We start from the raw sequence: 10,513 nt of genomic DNA, 5'->3' as shown, positions 1-10,513 counted from the left end.
GTACTCTTCTTTTTCATGATTCCGATGACGCGGTGAAGGCTGCCTACGACAGAAGAGCTGAAGGAACTCCATAGCATGATCGAGCCACCTCCGTGTTTAATTGTAGGGATGGTGTTCTTTGGAAGACTTCGTTCCCTCTTCTTACGGAAAATATAGCGAACATCATTGTGGCTGAAAAGCTCGATTTTAGTCTCGTCTGAACAACAAATACTCTTCTAATAGGTAAAGGGTTTATCTACATGCTTTCTTGCATACCTCAGTCGTGCTCAGGCTTTAAATATGGAGTTCTGCGAGGACGGCATGCTTTGAACCCAGAAGAGCGTAACATGTTCGTAACTGTAGAGGTGCTTACTTCAACCCCAGTTTCTGTATGTCATTATGTGTTAAACGAGGGTTGCTACTAACTTCTCTGAGAATCTTCTTCTTGGTTTTCTATGGAATTTTGGTGGGGCGTTCGGAACGAGGGAGGTTAGCAGTTGATCCTGTAAGCTTAAACTTGGCAATTATGCTTTAAACAGTAGATTTTGGCACATTAAGTTGTGTAGCAATACCAGAAAGAGACACAATATTTTACAATAATTCGGTTTGTTTTAATGATTGGACAGTTGTTTCCTGTTCGCTATGATGACCAAACAGATAATGACGGAGACAGCGCTAATTTGCCGGAAGTACATTTTTTGCTGGCTAAATTCCAATAACTATAAACCCAGTGTCTAGTTCTGGAATGGTATAATGTAGTTTATTCGTCAAACTAAACAAAGCTTTTACGGGAATATCAGTTTTTTCACACGTTCTGAACTGTACGAACACTTTCTGCTCCTCCTATTTTTGGTTGTTTGTTTATAAACAGTTTATTTGTCGTTTAATTTATATAAAAATTTATGTAGATGTGTGTTAGTATAATATTTGTATTAAATTATACTTTTATGAGCCTGATCGTGATACTTTTTAAGTTATGAGCAAAAAACTACTCGGAACGCAGAGGTACAAACACTTTCTGTCGTAACTGTATATCCTGAGTTTAGGGATAAGTTAAATATCGTCTGTAGACGTTCATCTAATCTCTGAGAGCATTTTTTGAGAAGTATAGCTTGTTTTAGAAGTTTGACTTCTGTTTGTATTTTATTTCTTAGTGTGTTTATTTGTGTCTTTGTTGTTTTGTTTCCATTTTCCATGTATTGTTTTTGTAGTTATATTTTGCCTTTGGTGAGATTTAGTAGTTTTGTATTTGTCACCAAGTATATTTTATTGTGTGTTTGTGTAACGGTATTGTTTGTCTCGCGACTTTTGTAAGGTACATTGTGATTGTTTGACAATACTTATTTATTTTAGATTGGTTCGAGGCAGTTTGATTTATAATGTTTTGTAACAATTTGTCTAATACAGTTTAATATTCTTGTTACTTTGCTTTTTTGTAGTTGGATTTGTCTGTTTGGTGGGGCACATTTTTAGGGGGTCAGATTGAAGAGACAATTTAAACTCTACAAAATTTTGGTTCATACTGTATGTTGTTTAGGTTACTTATAATCATACAGTGCCGGTATTTTAGGTCGCAACCTTTTAAAGGCTAGGGTTCACTTTTGACCTATCTTACCCTTTCCTTGTAGAGTTGTTTGTTTTTTAACTTCGCGCAAAGCTACACGAGGGCTATCTACGCTAGCCATCCTTAATTTAGCAGCGTAACACCAGAAAGAAGGTAACTAGTCATCACTACCCACTGCTAACTCTTAGAGTACTCTACTACCAACGAATAGTGGGATTAGCTTAACATTATAATGCCCTCATGGCTGAAAAGGCGAGCATGTTCAGTGTGACGAAGATTCCAACCCGCGACCCTCGGATTACGAGTCGAGTGCCTTAACCACCTGCCCACGCCGGGCCTTTATAGCTTCCAAGGATTATAGTATACTGATTAAGTGATCAACAATATTATAAAACTATTTCTCGGCATGATGATTTATAAACTTTAAGGCGACATTCACGAAAGCTCAACAATATTCGAAGATTTGCTAGTGTATTCGTGAAACATATTGTTGATTCTTATTCTCGAGAATCTTCTAGAAATTTAGAGAACAGGTGAGACTTGCGCAATACACATTCAACAATATACGTTAAATGCATTAAATTGAAGCAAACAAAGATATTGAAACAAAAGTATAACGGTAAATCTGTTACACCTCACTTTTGTGAGGATTACAAATTAGCGTTAAACAATCTTTAACAAAGATATTATATATATGTATATAAAAGAACGATTTGATAAACTACAGTCCAGTCCACACCATTTTTGAATAAGTAGCCAGTTCATGTTTTGGAAGTGCATATTTAAATTGTGAAGAGATCTGTGGATCCTTTCCTTGCTTATAGAAGCAACCGGTACTTCTTCAGATGAATCATATCCCTCACGTTCATCATCGTCACTCGCCAATGAATTGTCACCAGCTCCCCGAAGGTTCAAAAAAATATCTGAGACCAAAGTATAATATCGCCCTCTGAATATGTCTATGGTTTGTTTTTAGCTTAATTTCTAAGCTTGAGCTGCCCCCCCCCTCCTCAGTGGAACACTCAGATTACGAGTCGCACGCCTTAACCCACGTGGCCATGCCGGACCAATTATTTTGTCACAAATTAGTAAAAGTGTCGTTGCATAATAAACGTTTTATTGATAATGTAAATTGTTGTATAAAGTATAATTTTAATTATTGCACGATAACGCCATTTGTATGGCGACTTAAACATATATTCATGTTCTGTATTCTCAGATTGAGTAAGATATAATTCTTTTAGGACAGGAAATAACTAATTTATTATTGAAAACATTTAATCACTTGACTGAGTAAGTTTTAATTATAAATGATAAGGAAATTCAACGTCCTTTTTTTGAACTCAGCCTTTGTGAAACATGAGATAAAGTAACATGTGGAAGTTATTTTGTCAGAGACTAGCGAAAGTTTTAATTATTTTGTAATAAACCGTTTCATTGACGATGTGAGTTGTTGTATAAAGTCAAAGCAGTAAAAGTTTTAATTGTTATATGATATTGATTTTTATGACAATTTAATTAAGACATGTATTGTATGAGTTGTGGCTGCCTAGAAACACGTTCTCTACTTTATGGAAAGATGATTTAATTATTAATTGACTAATGAATTAGTTTTCACTGTCCTTTTCAGGATAATTTGATTATAAATGATTTAATGATATAGTTTTAAGCATCCTTTTTATGATGATTAATTACTTATCGGTATAATGAACGTGTATTGTATGAGTCACGACTGTTTCTCATGGCAGCCTAAAAATAGATTCCCTACTTTGTGATGTAATCATCCATCATGGCCACCTATTATGGCGGCATATCAACGCGATCCCAGCGACAAGTCTTCTAGTGACAACTTTTATAACTATGACCTCGTCATCTTTGATGACACTACACTACCCCTTTCCCCCATTCACTATGACAGCCAATAAGTGTGAGGTAACATCATTTTCTCGCGATACTCCCTTTCTTACTACTAACTACATAGAAATGATTATTTATATTACAAATATAAATCACAGACAGACGCACACGTGCGAACATCTTTTTAATGATGCAAGCTAGGGAAACCATATAGAAGAGAAGTGGTTTCTGGTATAACAACTTCTTTTATATATAAAAAAAGTAAATAATGCGTTCCAACAATGGCTTTTATGTTATGTTCTTTAGGAACAAAAGTATATAGATTATAGTTTCATGCTAAAACGAGTTAAGAGTACTTTGGCTGGTATAAAAATAATGATAATATATACTGTAACAATTTAGATCTTTTGAAATGTAATACACAAATATTTAGTTTACTTGAACTCTCTTTCCTCAACTTTACGGACATATGAGCATAGACTGGTTGATCAGATTTTAGAATCCGTAAAGTTTCAAATAATACAAACATTTTCTTACAGAAGTAGGTCGCACTTTACTTAAGACGAATGATTTTGTTCATTATCTTTCCTATAGATGTCAGTCAAGTATGATTAACTTAATGGTTTTCGTTGTCAATAAAATTGTTTAAACTCATTTTCTGATAAATGTTTATTTCTTTATAGTTGTATTTCATGATTATATTGAAAATATATACTTCTTTTAAGAAAAAAAAACATATTTCACATTAAAATTTGCTGCTCGTAGTTTTTTGTTTTTTTTAAACAAATCCCCTGAAATGATAAGATAGTGGTAACGTAATTTTTACACTGAATTAGTATATTGAAGAATTGTAGTTTCAGGCAAACTAGAATTTTTAAAAATTTAATCAATAAATTAAAATTTCCTTTTTTTTAAACTAGATTATTTAACTTGACCTCTCAACTTAATATATTATATTATTTGAATATTCAAGTTATTGATATATATAGAAAAATTTCCATATAAGGTCTAAGTAGAATAATCTGTTTTCAAAAAGAAATATCTATTCAATCATAATCCATTAACACTATTTTATTAAATAACTGAACTTACGTTTTAAAATATAGAATATAAGTACAGCTTTTCGCTGTTTTTATTCTTGTCGTTCTTCGTTACGAATATAATTGTCTTAAAGATTATAATTTTTGTGAGTAATATTTGAATTTAACATTTTTCACATTTCAGAAATGTAGGACATCAAAACGAAAAAATTGTCAGATGCAGTTTATAGAAAGAGAAAACAAAAATCAAAGCTATTGATTGTATCAGTAAAAAAGTATTTTAAAGTAGAAGTGGGTAACATAAAAATAACAAACATTAGTAATAGTGAAATAGATGATGGAAAACAGGAGTTGTATCTTAGGACGGCTGGTATGGGTATTAAACTCTCTAATAAAGCAAAGTACAATGTTTGAACCTTAGGTCATATTCAGGTTAACTTAAGATACATTTTCACTTCCAGTGAGTTTCTCATCATTACTAAAAACAGGAGATGTGTCCAGATAACAAAAACACTGGTAAAACCGCAAACATTACCAACAACGATAAAGAAAAACCTTCAAATGAAGAAAACAGTGGTGACGAATTACATACGGTGCAGCAATTAAGCATATGCTTCAAATCCACAAAAACATTTTTATTATATTCCAAGCATCTTTCATTCACAAAATTTTCATTCTAACTTCAATTCCTTTTAATGTTCCATAAACATTTTCCTGAAGCAACAGTGATCTCGACCACTATATACATTCGCATTTACTTCAGTTTTCCTCTAAAGTACCTTTAGCATTATTTTTATGTTTGACATACAAACAGGTGAGTTTTAATTCACTTCCTACTATCATGAAATCTTCATAAAATCATTAATCAAATTTTTTTAAATTCTACTTCGCTTTAAAGAATACAAAGTTCTAGAATATCGTGATTAATATAATATTAATATTCAAGATCAGTTAACAAATGTCCATGCTTATTCACAAGTGTGTTATTACGACTTCAATTTTCTTTTCTTTATATGTTATCTCACATCATTTCATATCTTTATTGTTTTTTTAGGTTCACATTGTTTTATCTATCAAATTTCTTTTGCCTTGTTAGATTATCAATCAATCATAGGAATAAGAGTTGAGAAATGAGTTGAACTTGCAAAACATTCCACAATCTTTAAATCAGGTAATTAAAAACGTGTTTTATTTTACACATTTTCAATAACTTTGAGAACCATTCGACACGAAACTACCTCTATTTAAAGAAAAAGTAACACACTGAGATTCTCAACAAACATATGGAGCTTGCACATCAGTTAATCTTCACGGTTACAACCAATTGAAATTGATAAAGGGAGTTACGCCACACTTTAAAACCTTAATACACTTTTATTTAAAGATTAATTCCAGTTGTAATTATGGTGAGTGAAAGTATATTGAATGGTGTTTAACAAGTTTTAAATAGATTAATACTTAGTATAAATGAAAATCCACACGATACTAACTTGAAATAACATTATTGTATTTTAAGAAAGTTAAATAAAAAGCAATCGTTTTGTAAAATAATAACTTTATTACTATGGTCTGTAGTTTATTTTCCTACTAAAGAGGTTGAATAACTATTATAAAATCAATTTTTTTATTGTATAAACCAAAAATCAAAAACCATAATAAAGCCACTTTAGGTTTGGCGTAAGTAAAACTGAAGCTTTAAACTCAGTTTTTACTCTGAAAAAAACAACAACATTCGAAACATTTTAATATAGTTTCGTACATGCGATATGAACCTGTCTAAGACGACGAAACGTAACAGTTATGTATAGTATAAGATGATTAGTAGGGCATTTAGTGTAGCACCGATACCTTCTAAGTTTATGATTTTTGAAATGAAAAAAATGTTTAGAAACTTATATTTTATTGTGTTCATAATTAAACGTGTAACATATTAATCTATCAAGAAATGTTTATTAATATTCAAAGAAAATAGTCAAATCTGAAAACACAGTTTATAATTAAGTTAAAAGAACCCATAACTAAAACTTTTGTTCAAAGTTTAATTGGAAGTAGAGCATGAACTTAAAAAATTGTAGGCCTTCTTGGAAGTAAGCTACATAACTAAACATGCCCACTTTTAATTACTTTATCTTAACTTATTTATTGTTATCTGTACGCAATGGTGAAACTACAAAAGATGGGATCCCCGCATAAAAAGTAATTGAGCCCCTATATTTATTCCTCTTGTTGGCAGTTCTCAAATTTATCACGCCCCTTTGGCCCCATTTTGGCTCGGATTCTCCCGAAATTGCGGAAGCATACTTATACACTGTACTCAAATCAAAATATATTGTAGTTAGATATATGTGGATTTATCATTGTTAAATTTTTACGTAGTAGCGATGTTGTACTAATGTAATTTAGTGGATGAAAATTTGTATTGGGCTCCTGCTTGGTTATGCATCGTAACAACGGAAATTATTTTGTTTAACTTGAGGAATCATAGGTTTTAGAACAGATACTTATCAGACCACAAATACCACTAAGTTGTTAAATAGTAAAGATTTTAAACTGAAAGCAGTCCTCGTATCTCCCAAAACTGTAAAAAAAAAAAGTAAACACAAATTCACTATTGTTTTATCTTGAAATCATTGTTATATTTATTATCTACAGTAAGCATCTAGTACGTTCTGTAATATTATCTGAACGTTATGAAAGTTTTTTTTCTTATTCTACAATTTTGCTTTCAAAGAAATAAACATCATTAGAAAGCATTTAACAACACTATCTCAGTCTGTAGGAAGGTGTACCAATATGGCGGACGCATGGTAAAGCCCGATCCATTCATTATACACAGATCCGTGATTCAGGCTTTATACAGTTCACATTTGGAATGTACGAGTACAGTGAAGTCACCTGTTGAAATTAGATTTTGTTTCTTCATTATGTTAGTATGCTCCTCAATATTTATTTTAAATATCCTACGTCTTCCTTGAGATGAATCTAAAAAAAAATATCACACAAAATTGCTAATTTTTTTGGTTACATTGCCCGTTGAAACTAAATATGTTTATTACCCAATTTTGATGAACGTACTTTATATAAAATTTTGTCGTCTTTAATCGTGTGAATTGATAGCTAATGAAACTCTTCCTGTTGCTTAAAACAGTGTGAAAAACACATTTTTTTATGAATCAAAGTAACTAAATTATGATAATTTTGGCATTTTCACTTTTCTTGTAAAAAAAAATGTACTTGTTCATTTTATTGAAGTCTTTTGATGTTATTTATTCAAATCTAACACGGTCTGGCATGGCCAGGAGGTTAGGGCGCTCCACTCGTAATCTCTCGCAGATTCGAATCCTTGCCACACCAAACATGCTTGCCCTATCAACCGTGATGACGTTATAAAGTGACGGTCAATCCCATTATTCGTTCATTAAAGAGTATCCCAAGAATTGGCGGTGGGTGATGATGACTAGTTGCTTTCCCTCTAGTCTTACAGTGCTAAATTAGGGACGGCTAGAGCAGACGACCCTCGTGTAGCTTTGCGCAAAATTAAAACAAACAAACAACAATTCCAACAAGTTTTTAACATTTTCCGATGAAGGACTATGAGATTTTGTTACATTTAAGAATAAGCAATAGCTGGCTGAAGTCCTACAGTTGAAACAGCCAAATAACACATAATATTTGTTTTCTTTACTTACATTCTACTGTTTTCTACCCTTCTTTAAAAAAAAAAAATCGCGTTATTCAGAACAAATAAAAATAAAGTATGTTACAATCACTTTCATCTCGTGATATATATCCTTCCACACACATATATAAACATAAAACATATTAACGTTCGATTGTTACCGGGTGTTCATTCTGTTTGTTATAATTTTTTCTGAACTGCCGATATTAGTAGTTTTCGCACCGTTATAACTATCATTTGGTTTGATGGTGGCGTCAGCAAATTTCTCTTCGGTTACAGGAGATTTCAGTGCTTCTCTAGCTGCACATTCACAAAACGAAAGCATTTGCGCATTACTGCTGTCCTCATCGTAGCCCCCCTGTCGGCTTTAATGATTTTTCTTCACTACTTTCGGTCGTCAAACTTTGTACTGTTTCTGTAGGTCCACAGGAATGTTTGTATCACCATCTACTTGCTCCTGCGTTTCTATTATCTTCTATGATTATCCTTAAATTTGTTTTCCTTCCTGTTTTTTTATCACTAGGTGTCACTTCTTTAGATTTGTTTCCAACACATTTCTTCTGTCTTTCTTTGTTGTCATTATTTTTCTTGATTTTTTTCGTTTCTTCGTTTGTTTGTTTTTTGAATTTCGCACAAAGCTACTCGAGGGCTATCTGTACTAGCCATCCCTAATTTAGCAGTGTAAGACTAGAGGGAAGGCAGCTAGTCATCATCATCACCCATTCAACTCTTGGGCTACTCTTTTACCAACGAATAGGGGGATTGACCGTCACATTATAACACCCCCACGGCTGAAAGGGCGAGCATGTTTGGCGCGACGGGGATGCGAACCCGCGACCCTCAGATTACGAGTCGCACGCCTTAACACGCTTGGCCATGCCGGGCCTTCGTTTCTTCCTCAGTGTCTCCTATCCGGTTTGTTTCTTCGGTTTTAGTGTCAGTTTCTTCCTACACAATATAATCAGTGGATAATTTAAAACGGTGGTAATGTGAAAGAGTAAACAATATGTGTGTTATTAACACAATATTGTGATAATAAGAACAGAATATGAATTTCAAAGAAATACCTTTCACTTGTGTTCATTTTGAAGGTCAGCATTTATATTTGCAAAATCAATTACATTTAAGACTGCCAATTGTTTTTTTTTTAAACAGTGGCACCTCGATAAGTCTGAATTCATACAACATTAGAAACGGGGTTTCGATACCCGTAGTGGACGCAGCACAGGCAATCCATCGTACAGCTTCGTACTTAGCTACAAACAAGCAAAACATTTACCCACAAAGAAACTGACGTCACTGCATGTATATCTACGATATATTATAATCATAATAATTCTTTTTGTGTAGTATCGTTGTCTGATAAATAACGTTTATCCAAATCCATCAATGTTCGCCAGTCATATTAACCTGCTCATATTTTGTAGAAAAATGCATATCTTTTTAACCTAGCTCGATATAAAGGTTGACAAACATTAATGCATAAGATTGACATAGATGTAGGCCTAGGTGTTTTTCCAATGAAAATCTAAATGGCAATAAATATGTATTTAAACTTACAGTTTTGAGGTACAAGTCATTTATAAGTGAATCTTACTAGTTTAGACATAATTTTTTTATTTTTAACTCTTGTTTATTATTAATCCTAGCCAAGATTTTAGAATTTCCTTATGAGTTTGTTACATTTATATAATGCATATCCCTCCAAGCTTAAATATGACGTCGTCTTTAAATTTGCATACTTGTATGCGTGTTTTAACCGTCTGGTGAGAGAATCTATATAACAAATGCATTTAAGACACTTACTGCGTTCGATGGTTTGTAAAGAAATATCCAATTTATTTATCCTAAATACAAATTTTAATATTAAACACAGATCTCAATTGTGGATATTTTCGATGTATTATTTTTCTTAACTGATTTCTAATATGTATCACCCGTTTCACAGAAAATGGTAAAAAAACAATATTTTTTTTCTGCTTTCGCTATTTTACACGTTGATGATTTTTGAAAAACCCTATTGTTTACATTATCTTCGGTAACTTTATTTATGACATTTGTTGGAAAAGCATATTTTAAATTAAAATTCCCTAATATTTTTTACCTCTTTATGGAAATATTCAAATTGGTTTTCTTCGTAATGAAAAACATTTGATTATAAAAGATATGTGGATGATATTTTATTATCTTCAAATAGGTCAAATATGTTAAAGTTTTTGTTTTGTTTTAACCAAGTCAACAGTAAATATATTATTATTAAATTTAATGTGAAACCCCGGCAAATAACACACTTCTTTTTTAGATTTACTTTTTTATAACAATAATAAAAATTTTGAAAATTAAATGTTTTACATAACTAACTTTTAGTGTTTTATATCCTTATATTTTATGAAA

This window comes from Tachypleus tridentatus, chromosome 8 (assembly GCF_004210375.1).
Source record: "Tachypleus tridentatus isolate NWPU-2018 chromosome 8, ASM421037v1, whole genome shotgun sequence".
NCBI lineage: Eukaryota > Metazoa > Arthropoda > Merostomata > Xiphosura > Limulidae > Tachypleus > Tachypleus tridentatus.
Note: the sequence above shows the minus strand (reverse complement) of the source record.